Source organism: Heterocephalus glaber, unplaced genomic scaffold (assembly GCF_053883595.1).
Source record: "Heterocephalus glaber isolate CG9 unplaced genomic scaffold, H.glaber_assembly_v1.0 deba00001733, whole genome shotgun sequence".
Classification (NCBI taxonomy): domain Eukaryota; kingdom Metazoa; phylum Chordata; class Mammalia; order Rodentia; family Bathyergidae; genus Heterocephalus; species Heterocephalus glaber.
In genome coordinates, this window is record NW_028258444.1 from 16,138,649 (window position 1) to 16,150,694 (window position 12,046).

At 39.7% G+C, this 12,046-nt stretch overlaps 1 pseudogene; it reads left to right on the top strand.

The window, feature by feature from the left end:
• Positions 1 to 1,522: 1,522 nt before the first annotated feature.
• Positions 1,523 to 3,690, top strand: LOC101715535 (ubiquitin carboxyl-terminal hydrolase 1 pseudogene; annotated as a pseudogene).
• The last annotated feature ends 8,356 nt before the right edge of the window (positions 3,691 to 12,046 follow it).

Sequence of the window (12,046 nt, forward strand, 5' to 3'; positions counted from 1 at the left end):
CACTGAAGACAGAATCTTTGCATTCTAAAAACTTTGGGCAAACCTGAACAGATAAGACTGATTCTCACCAGAGAGAAAACGTCTGCTTTCCCTCTCTAAAGTCAAAAATAATTTATAGTAGCTTGACTTTCAGTTCAGTGTTGGTAAATGGGAGAACTTCGTGTTAGAGCTGAGTCCATCGGACTCTGCCCACTGATTGACAATATCATTCCCAGTGTCTCCCTACAGATGATGGAGCAAAGTATAAAACTGATAGATATAAATACAAAGGTGCTCACGACTACTGCCCAGGCTGCATTTCCAGCCCTGTACCCCCTCATCGACCAAGGTCCAGGGTCTTATTCAACAGCACTACCCTTCCACGCTGCCCTCCCGTTATCAGGTAGTCTCCTTCCAAAAGTGGCTTGTCAAATAAACGTTACCAAGTTTTGTGGTGCCCGCATCTCCTTCCGGAGTTCGAGTCCAGGTTCTTCTTGTCTTGAACAAAGAACTGAACGAAATGAGCAAAACGTGGTGACAAAGTTTATTTGAAAAAGTAAAAGTGGTGTTTCCACTACCAGAGCCCTGAGAGCGGTGGAGGGCGGAGCAGAGGAGGCCCTGGCCTGGCCGGCTGCGCCCTGTGGGCCCGGTGCCCACGCCGAGTTCCCTTGGCCAGGGCCTCGGCAACAGGCGCGGAGTGGGGACCTCGCCGCTCTCAAGCGGCCTGGCCCCTCAATTCCTCCAGTTCAAACCTTTCCCTCGCCCACGTCATCAAGCAGGTAACCCCACTTCCAGAATAGAGGCTCCTTCCCTGCTTATTTCAGTACAGCTGCTACTCCGTACTTTCCCCAGGGAAGATTCCCCCTTCCCAATTCCCTCCCTCCACAACACCCCCAGGAAAAACACACGCCCCGCGCTCTAGAGGCGACTTTTTCCTGTTTGCAGAAATCACCCTCCCGTTCCCCTCAGGAATCCTCAGTGTAGACGCCTTCTCTCTCCCCTCTTCCTCCCTTCCTTCTTCCTCCCAGCTTTTTCTAGTTTTTTCCATGCCGACCTCCAGCGCTAGCCATTGTAGCTCCCTTCTTCATTCACAGAGTACACAGCCTTTCTCGGCAGCTATCAGTGCAGATCCATCCTCTCCCTGGATCTTTGCTCCGATGCCACCAGTTCTCCCCAACTCTTCCGCGTTACCTACCCTGGGAGCGTCGGGGCGCGCGGGGTACAGGACTGCACCCGCTTTTTGGACTCCGGGCAGCTCTCAAACTCGAATCTGCGCACCCCGTTTCCCGTCAGCTCAGCTATGGGGTGCCGGGGCTTTCCTTTCGATTGGTTCTGAGGCTGCTTGTGCGTGGCGGGCAGAGCCTTGACCGGATAAAATTGCAAATTACAATTACCCTCTATAAATTCTTGTCAGCTCCTTGGGATTTGGAAAGAAAATGCCTCGTAGCATACCTAGTGAAAGTAATGGGCTTTCAAGAGGTACCCCTTCGAAGAAAAACAGACTTTCCTTGAAGTTTTTTCAGAAAAAGGAAACTAATCTAAGAGAGCCTTAGATTTCACAGACTCTCAAGAAAATGAAGAAAAAGCCTCTGAATATAGAGGATCAGAAATTGACCAAGTTGTTCCTGCAGCACAGTCCTCACCTATAAACTGTGAGAAGAGAGAAAACTTGCTGCCCTTTGCGGAACTGAATAATCTTGGCAGTACTTGTTATCTTTTTTTTTTTTTTTTTTTCTGGTACAGGGGTTGGAACTCAGGACCTTGTGCTTGCGAGGCAGGTGGCGGCACCACTGAGCTAAATCTCCGGCCCAATACTTGTTATCTTAATAGTACACTTCAGGTATTATATTTTTGTCCTGGTTTTAAATCTAGAGTGAAGCACTTATTTAATATTATTTCAAAGAAGAAAGAGGCGCTGAAGGGTGAAGCCAATCAAAAAGACAAGGGAAATTACAAAGAAGAGTTTTTGGCAAGTTATGAACTTATACGCAGTTTACAATTCTTAATTATTTCAGTGGAACAGCTTCAGGCTAGTTTCCTCCTAAATCCAAAGAAATACACTGATGAGCTTGCTACCCAGCTGAGATGACTGCTTAACACACTCAGATGAAATGGGCATTTTTATTTATAGGGACCTCAACCCTGTGTACGAAGCATATCTACAGCATGATGTACAGGAAGTATTACAGTATATTTTGAGAAACATTCAATTGCTAAAAAAAGGAAAAAAGAAAAAATGTGGCAGAATTAACTACAAAAGTAGGAGAAAAACCTCGTCAGAAAGAGGAAGTGAGTGAAATTAACAGCATGGAAATGGACAATAGAAGAATTCTGAGGACTATAAAGAAAAACCTCCAAAAATGGAATGGTAAAAGAAAAAGTGACACTGAATTTGGTAACATGAAGAAAAAACCCTAAGTTTCCAAGGAACACCAGTCATTGGATGAGAACCAGAAACAAACTAGATCAAAAAGAAAAGCTACTGAGGATACACTGGAGAGTCCTCCTAAAGCAATCCCCAAGTTTGTTTCTGAAAATGAGAGCATAAGACCCTCACAAAAGAAATCAAAATTAAAATAAATTGGTTAAAGCCTGCAACAAAGCAACTCAGCATTCTTTCTAAATTCTATAGCCTGGGAAAACTAACAACAAACCAAGGATCCAAAGGACAATCTAAAGAAAATGAGTATGAGCTTGAAGAGGACTTTGGGAAGTACGAAAGCAATAATAAAACTAATGGTTGTAGACTTGAATTTCCAGAAAATATCAAACCTGTAGATGATAATGAAGTTAAGCCCAAAAACAAAGGTGCAGAGCAAATTGGTTTTGAACTAGTGGAAAAACTTTTTCATTGTCAACTGGTATTAAGGACTCGTTGCTTGGAATGTGAAAGTTAACAGAAAGAAGAGATTTCCAGGACATCAGTGTACCAGTACAAGAAGATGGGCTTTCCAAAGTAGAGGAGAATTCTGAAATTTCTGCAGAGCCAAAAACAGAAATGAAGAACTTGAGGTGGGCAATTTCACATTTTGCTTTGATGGAGAGGATTATAGAAGATAAATATTTCTGTAAAAATTACCATCATTACACTGAAGCTGAATGAAGTCTTCTGTTTGACAAAATGACTGAAGTTATAACCATTCATTTGAAGTGCATTGCTGCTAGTGACTTGAAGTTTGATCGTTACAGTGGTGGACTTTCCAAGATCAACACTCCTTTACTGACATCTCTTTAGTTGTCACTAGAAGAATGGAGCACGAGGCCAGCCAAAGACAGGTATGGATTATTTGCAGTTGTAATGGACAGTTGCATTACAATTAGCAGTGGGCATTACACTGCTTCTATTAAAGTCACTGACCTCAACAGCTTAGAACTGGACAAAGCGAATTTTGTGGCCGACCAGATGTGTGTGAAGTGGGTAAGCCAGAGCCACTGAATGAGGAGGAAGCAAGGAGTGCAGTTGAAAATTATAATGATGAAGAAGTGTCCATGAGAATTGTAAAATGTAACCTGAAAAGGATCAAAATAGAATCAACTTAAAATATTTGCAAAGCTCTTTGCTCTTTCAGGGAAAAAAAGAAAATAACTAGTCTTATTTTTGAACAATAATCTTCTAAAATAAAGCTGTTGATAGTAGGAGAGAAAGAAAAGTTGTTTCTTTTATTGACCATAAAGGAAAGACTCCCGATTAGCTGTAAATTGAGTGCTGGGAAAGGGATCTTCTGTCAAGATAGACTCATAGAAACTTAATAGCTAGAACCACATTAGCCATACCTGTTCATGAGATAAGACAGAGAAAATAGCTTCAAACTTCCACTGAGCAGGCCAAAGAACAAATAATCTAAACTTGGAAATAACAACTGAGAAGGCAGAAACATTAGCTGAAGTGGAAAGAAAGGGACTGAACTCTGGTAAGCTGTGAGTTGTGGTGAAAGTTCTGCTTTTCTTTGAATCCATCTTACCTCTACTTATAAGAGTTCATGTGGTATTTTTCTTGTTCTTTCTGCAACCACTAAGATATCACCATGTATTATGAAAGAGTTACTCATTGTTTAAAACCTAACTCATTGTTTAAAACTAGGCTTGGTGCTGATGACAGCAGGGAGCTATAGGTGATAGGAAAAACCAAACTGCTTTTGGTACACTCACACAGACAACTTGATACTTGATACTTCACTTCTGACACCAGATGTGGGGCCAGGGGAGCATCTACACACCAAGGGATTCTTCAGCTCACCCCAACAGAGCATCCTTAATTAAATTCCAACATTGTTTACCTGGCATTAAAATCAGACCTCACAGTCTAAGAGCTCAGTCCAAGACTCCCCCAACTTCAATTGCAATTGCTAGTTCAGACTTCTAAAATTTCTGACCAACTGACTGTATATTGGGGTACATGACCCCCTCCTTAGGTTGTGATTTGCTGGAATCATTCACAAAACTCAAGGAAACAATTTTCTTGCTTTTACACATTTATCATGAGAATATAATATCCAGATAGAAGAGATGCAGGTGGAGGGGAACAGAGCCTCCATGGCTTCATGGGACATGCCACCTTCTACATGTTCAGCAACACAGATACTCCCCAAACATAATACTTTTGGTTGTTTACAGTGGCTTCATTATGTAGCCATCATTGATCAAAACATTGGTTGTTGATGATCAACTCAACCTTCAGTTCCTCCCCCTTCCCCAGAGGTCAGGGGATTGGGTGAAAGTTATAACCCTCTAATTACACAGTTGGTTCCCTTAGTAACTAGCCCCTATCTTGAAATTATCCAGGAGCCTCAGCCATCAGTCATGTTATTAGTATACAGAGACACTTCTCACTTTCAAAAATGCAAAGGTTTTAAGAGCTGTGTTCCAAGAAAATGAGTATATAGTACAGGAAGTGAGGGGTTCTTGGGACAAAGACCAAAATGTCTTTTACCTGTTACATCACAGTAGCCAGGATTTGAGAGTTTATAGCTGGGTTTAAGCCTACATCTAAATCTGTCTGTTCTGGTTCACTGGGAAATTTAACAAGGAAAATTAAGCCTGTGGCTGTATCCTCTTCCAACTCTTAATATAAGAAGCACACTGCAGTGAATAGAGTTACAGAAAATTTGAAGAAGTCTCAAAAATTAAGCAGTGTAATGTTTAAAGGATCCTCCAAGTTAGCTGAGCAGCATATTTAGGCAAACTAAGGTCAGGATGGGGATACTTACCAGTCTTCTAATTACTTAAAAGAATGTACTTATTGGGAAAAATAGTTAATGTATAACTTACATGCTATTTAAATAGGTCAAAGTACGTAATTTGTCAAAAAATGCAGCCTTACATGACTTTCTGAGGTAGAAATGTGGTTGGGGCTGTTGAGAATGATATGGAGATTTTCCTTGGAGGGAGGACTGATTTATAATGTAAAATGTCAGTTAGACATTTAGAGAAAACTGGAATGGGGATGATGGAAATTGTAAAGAAAGGCTGGTGAGAGTTTTAGTTGAGCTATCTTAACCCAACATCATCCCATAAATCTAGGATCAGCAAAATTTGAGTCTCACTTGGTGCATATTTTTAAAATGAATATGTGGGAAAAGGGAAAACTTAGTGAATTTTAAGTGTATTTTCAAAGTTTTTTTATCATAATCTGATAATAACAAGTTCAACTTGGAGACAAAAATAGTTTATTGTTACCCTATAGCATAGGAACCTGGAATAACTATATGTGGGTGGTGGAATAATAGTCGAAATATTAACTTTTTTCTCCTGGTTTTCATTTTTATTTTATTTTCTTCCCAAAGAGAAAGATAGCTTTAAAACTTACTGACTTGGGACACAAATCAGGAAATTAGAAGAAGACAACAAAATGCAGAAATAAAAATGTGGTAGGGAATGAGAATGAAGAGTAGAAAAAACTAGAATGGCTTAGATGGAAGATACTTTCCTGAAGAGAGCTGTAAGGGGAAAGGAGAGGAGAAAAGAGATCCATTGTTCTTGGAGGTGTCCCCCAGGGAGTCTGTGAGACCACTGAGATGAGTGGAGTCTAAGACCAAGGACTGCAAGATCAAAGATCTTCAGGAGCATGCATGTAATGTGAGTGCGTGTGTAAAGCCATGTGTGTGAGTAGAACAGAGTGGTGGCAACTGTGATTAACATGACAGCAAGTAGCCTGCTTAAAAGTCATGCAAAATGTTTTCTTGTAAAACATTTCATTTTGCATCAAAGCAAATGTGTGAGCCAAAATATTTGTGGGCCAAATATTTATTTCCTGGGTGCCAGGTAATATAGAGAGATATCATTTGCTTCTCAGTCAAATATTTTGACAGAAAAAAACCATCAAATCTCTCATACAGACCAAAAGGATAATGATAATTGTCACCTTGGTAATAATGTATGGACAAGAAACAATGATTGGGAGAGGAGGACCTCATCTTCCCTTATTTACTCTCACAATTTCTCATATCATGACACTATTTGTAATCCTGCATTTCTAATATAAACTCAATCAAGAAATGGGAAGCTCCATGAGTGCTTTCAGTTAGATTTCTCAATGGCCTAGCAGAAAGGACCAAATTAAGTTTTCTCCATGGAAAAATAAAGACATGTGATATTATATATACTCCCAAATGATGATTTAGAGCAAATTTATTTGCTATGAGTCTTTATCTACCTGATTTTCTTCAATATTAGCAGAAAATGCAAGCTTTTGGATTTCTTAACATCTATGTGAACAACCATTCATTGAGAGTCTGATAATTTATAATCACGTATATGGCATTGGAGGGAATTAAAATTTTAATAAGGTAAAGTTTCTGTATCAGAAACTTCTAATCTAGTGGGAAAAACAAGTAAGTACATTAATACAAGGAAAGCTATGATAAATATAATTCCAAGGAATGCAGTCTTATAAGAATATAGGGGAGTGAAGGAATTTAATCAGTGTGGAAGGACATAATAATAGGGAGAGTCAACTAGATATATTCTTTCCAGTAGCAGTTGAAGAAACAGACATAAGGTGAATAGAAGATGCAGACAGTTCATTTCTCTTCATTCCTTATATTTCTTTTACTCCTGTCATCAACCATTCCCAACATTTTGACATTGCTTTGGCTTCTTTGACTTGTTCTATTCAGAATTACAAGATTCTTTCTTGAGTAATTTCTGGTTTTGCCCAGAAAATGATATTCAGCCTAAAAAACAAGAGCCTATACATATTTGGCCAAAGGAAAAAACTCTCAACCTTGGGCACATTTTGGAACCACACTGAAGGATTTTAAAAGAATACAAATGACTCTTGTAGGAGCGGAAAAGAACATGATCCCTTTCCTAGCCATCATGAAGGGTCATGGTCGATGCCCATATAACAAAAAAAGATTGGAGGTGAGCCAATCCCAGCGCCCAGGAGGAGGCTCCCCCACCACAATTCCACCACTACTAGGGCAGAGGAGGTGAGCCATGCAGGTGCCAGCAGTACCCCCTACCCCGTGGAAATGAGAAGACACATAAACGAGCCTCAAAAACAGACTTCCAGATCACCTATATCAACCTCAAAGGGAAACAAGATGGAACAATCTAACACTCAACCACCTGGCCTCCCTGAACTAGCAACAAAAGAGGATCTGGATAAAATGAAATTAGAACTAATTTCTCAGATAACAGCAAAGATTGTGCCCATAGTGCAAGACATGATTAATAAATCTAGAGAGGACACAGATTACAAAAATAGAGGATCTGAGGAACATGATGGAATCCCAACATAGGAAACAAATGGAATCCATAAATCACATGCAAACAGATTTCCAGGAGATTAAAAACTCCTTTGAAAGTCTATGCAGCAGAATGAACCAATGTGAGGACAGAATTTCAGATATAGAAGATAAGATTGCAATTAGTGACCAGGAAAAGAAAAATTGCTTCAAAATTGTAAGGGAACATGAGAAATCAATCCAGCAGCTGCTAGACAATGTAAAGAAGAACAACATAAGACTGATTGGAGTCAACAAACAAACAGGAGAGAGTGCAGATGTCATAAAAAAACTGTTCACAGAAGTGATGACAGAAAACTTCCCAAGCAGGGGAAAAGAACTTGACATACAGATAACTGAGGCAAATAGGACTCCAACTAGCCTTTATCAAAAAAAAAAATCTAGCCCCAGTGGCGCAGAACACAAGCCGAATCAGCCCACTGCAGACAGGCAGGTCTGCCCACGCCCTACCGAGGTCCCCAGTTGCACGGAACACACGCCGAATCAGCCCACTGCAGACAGGCAGGCCCTACCAAGGGCACGAGATCTCCAGACCAAGGTACTAAGTCCCACCACTCTCGGCCCAGAGGGTGGGGCTTCTGAGCCACCATCCCACTGCTCCTGGTCCAGAGGAAGGAGTTTCCCGGGCACCATCCCACTGGCTGCTCCCAGCCCACAGGAAAGGGCTTTTGGGTCACCATCCCTAACACTGCTCCCAGCCCCTGTCCCACCTCACCCAGATCAGGGGAAGTAATCCGTGCAGGCACTTACAGCCCCCTGCCACAGTCAAAATGAGAAAACACATAAATAAGTTGCAAAACCAGACTTCCAGATCACCTACAGCAACCTCAAAGGGAAATGAGATGGAACATTCTGATACTCAACCACCCGGACCCACTGAACTGGCAACAAAAAGGGGTCTGGAAAAAATGAAATCAGAAATAATTTCTCAGATAACAGGAGAAATTGTGCCCCTAGTGCAAGACATGATTAATAAATCTAGAGAGGAGCTCAGGAACATGATAGAATCCCAAAATAAGAAACAAATGGAATCCATAAAACATGCAAATAGATTTCCAGGACGTGAAAACCTCCACTGAAAGTCTACACAGAAGAATGAGCCAATATGAGGACAGAATTTCAGATATAGAACATAAGATTGCAATTAGTGACCAGAAAAAGAAAAATTGCTTCAAAATTATAAGGGAACAGGAGAAATCAATCCAGCAGCTGCTAGATGATGCAAAAAAGAATAACATAAGACTGATTTGGCTCAAGGAAGAAACAGGAGAGAGTGCAGATGACATAAAAAATCTCTTCACAGAAATAATGGCAGAAAACTTCCCAGGCAGAGAAAAAGAGCTTGACATACAGATAAGGGAGGCATATAGGACTCCAAATAGCCTTGATCAAAAAAAATCTACACATAGGCATATAATTGTTAAGATTCCAGAAACACAACAGAAGAACAAAGTTCTCCAAGCAGTCAGAGAAAAGAAACAAATCACATACAAAGGAAAGCCCATCAGAATCACAGCAGACTTCTCAACACAAACCCTCAAGACAAGAAGAGCTTGGAATGACATATTCCAAGCCTTAAAAGAAAACAGCCTCCAACCCAGATTGATGTACCCTGCAAAACTATCTTTCAAAATGGATGGAGAAATAAGATACTTTCATGACAAAGAGCACCTTAGGAACTTCGTGAATACCAAACCAGCACTCCAAAGAATTGTACACAATATCCTAGGAACAGACATTGAGGATCACAACCCCAGGAAGCAAAGTGGAATGAACCCATCTGGCATGACAAGAAATTAAATGTAAAGGGGGAGAACCCAACAAAAAGAAAAAGTCATGGCAATGACAAGTAAATATATTTCAGTTATACCCATCAATGTTAATGGTCTCAATTCACCTATCAAAAGAAATAGACTGGCAGAATGGGTGAAGAAGCAAAATTCAACAATATGCTGCATAGAAGAAACACACTTAATTCAAAAGGAAACTCATAGACTGAAAGTTACAGGGTGGAAAACAATACTCCATGCAACAGGAACCCAAAAAAAAGTAGGAGTAGCTATCCTCTTGGCAGATCAAGTAGATTTCAAACCAACACTGATTAAGAGAGACAAAGAAGGACACTACATCCTTGTAAAGGGAAGAATCCAAGAGGAAGAGATGACAATCATAAATATCTATGCACCAAACACTAGTGCACCCAACTATATAAAACAAATACTAACAGACATGAAAAGTCATATATGCATTAATACAATTGTAGTGGGGGATCTCAACACCCCACTGTCACAAATAGATAGATCAACTAGACTAAAAATAAGTAAGGAAATACTAGAACTCAATCGAACTCTTGAACAAATGAACTTAACAGATGTTTACAGAGTCTTCCACCCCACAAAATCAGAATACACATTCTTCTCAGCTGCACATAGGTCATTCTCCAAAATAGACCACATACTCACTCATAGAACATGTTTAAGTAAGTGTGAAGGAACTGAAGTTATCCCCTGTATATTATCAGACCATAGTGTGATCAAATTGGAGATCCATACCAAAAGAAACTCAAAAAATGTCATAAACACGTGGAAATTGAACAACACACTTCTGAATAACCAATGGGTCACAGAGGAAATTAAGGAAGAAATCAGACAGTTCCTTCATTTAAATGACAATGACAATACAACATAGCGGAATCTATGGGACAAAATGAAAGCAGTCTTACGAGGGAAATTCATAGCAGTGAATGCAAATATTAGGAAAACAGAACGAGCCCAATTAAACAACCTCATGCTGAACCTCAAGCTTCTAGAAAAAGAAGAGCAGGACAACCCCAAAGCTCATACAAGGGAGGAAATTATAAAGATCACAGGAGAAATCAATGCAATGGAGACTAAGAGAATGATACAAAAAATCAATGAAGCCAAGAGTTGGTTCTTCAAAAGAATCAACAAAATTGACAAACCTTTAGCCAACCTTGTCAGAAAAAGGAAAGAAAAGGCCCAAATCCATGCAATTAGGAAGGAAAAGGGTGAAATTACAACAGACCCAGCAGAAATCCAGAGGATCATCAACACCTACTTCCAGAACCTATACACCAATAAGATGGACAACAAAGAAGAAATGGACAGATTCCTAGATACATATGAATTACCAAAGTTGAACAAAGAAGACCTAAAAGTTCTGAACAACCCAATATCAACCAATGAAATTGAAAATGTAATTAAAAACTTATCAAGTAAGAAAAGCCCGGGCCCTGATGGCTTCAATGCTGAATTCTACAAGACATTTAGAGAGGAACTGCTACCACTACTGTTTAAACACATCAATGAAATTGAAAGGGAAGCAATACTCCCAAATTCATTCCTGGAAGCAAGCATCACTTTGATCCCCAAAGCAGAGAAAGGCCCAACTGAAAAAGAGAACTATAGGCCAATCTCACTAATGAACATAGATGCAAAAATCCTTAATAAGATAATGGCAAACAGAATGCAGAAGATCATCAAGAAGATCATACACCCTGATCAAGTGGGATTCATCCCAGGGATGCAGGGATGGTTCAATATACGCAAATCAATCAAAGTAATGCACTATATCAATGGAGCCAAGGACAAAAACCATATGATTACCTCCATAGACACAGAAAAAGCATCTGACAAAATCCAACATGCATTTATGATAAAAACCCTACAAAAAATTGGAATAGATGGTCTCTACCTCAAACTGATAGAAGCCATCTATGAAAAACCAACAGCCAGTATCATACTAAATGGTCAAAACCTGAAATCCTTCACACTAAAATCAGGAACAAGACAAGGATGCCCACTATTACCACTCTTGTTCATTATAGTTCTGGAAACATTAGCCATGGCAATTAGACAAGAGAAAGAAATAAAAGGAATAAAGATAGGAAATGAAAAAGTCAAATTGTCATTATTAGCAGATGACATGATACTCTATATAGAAGACCCCAAGAACTCCACCAAAAGTCTTCTAGACTTAATAACCAAATTCAGTCAAGTAGCTGGATACAAGGTCAACACACAAAAATCAATATCTTTCCTCTACACCAATGACAGACTCACTGAGAGAGAAATAGGGCAAATAATTCCTTTCACAATAGCATCCAAAAAACTGAAATACCTAGGAATCATCCTAACGAAAGAAATCAAAGACCTCTTCTCTGAAAACTATGGCACTCTGAAAAGAGAGATTGAAGATGATAATAGAAAATGGACAGACATCCCCTGCTCCTGGGTCGGAAGGATGATATAGTGAAAATGGCCATACTTCCAAAACTGCTATATAGATTTAATGCAATT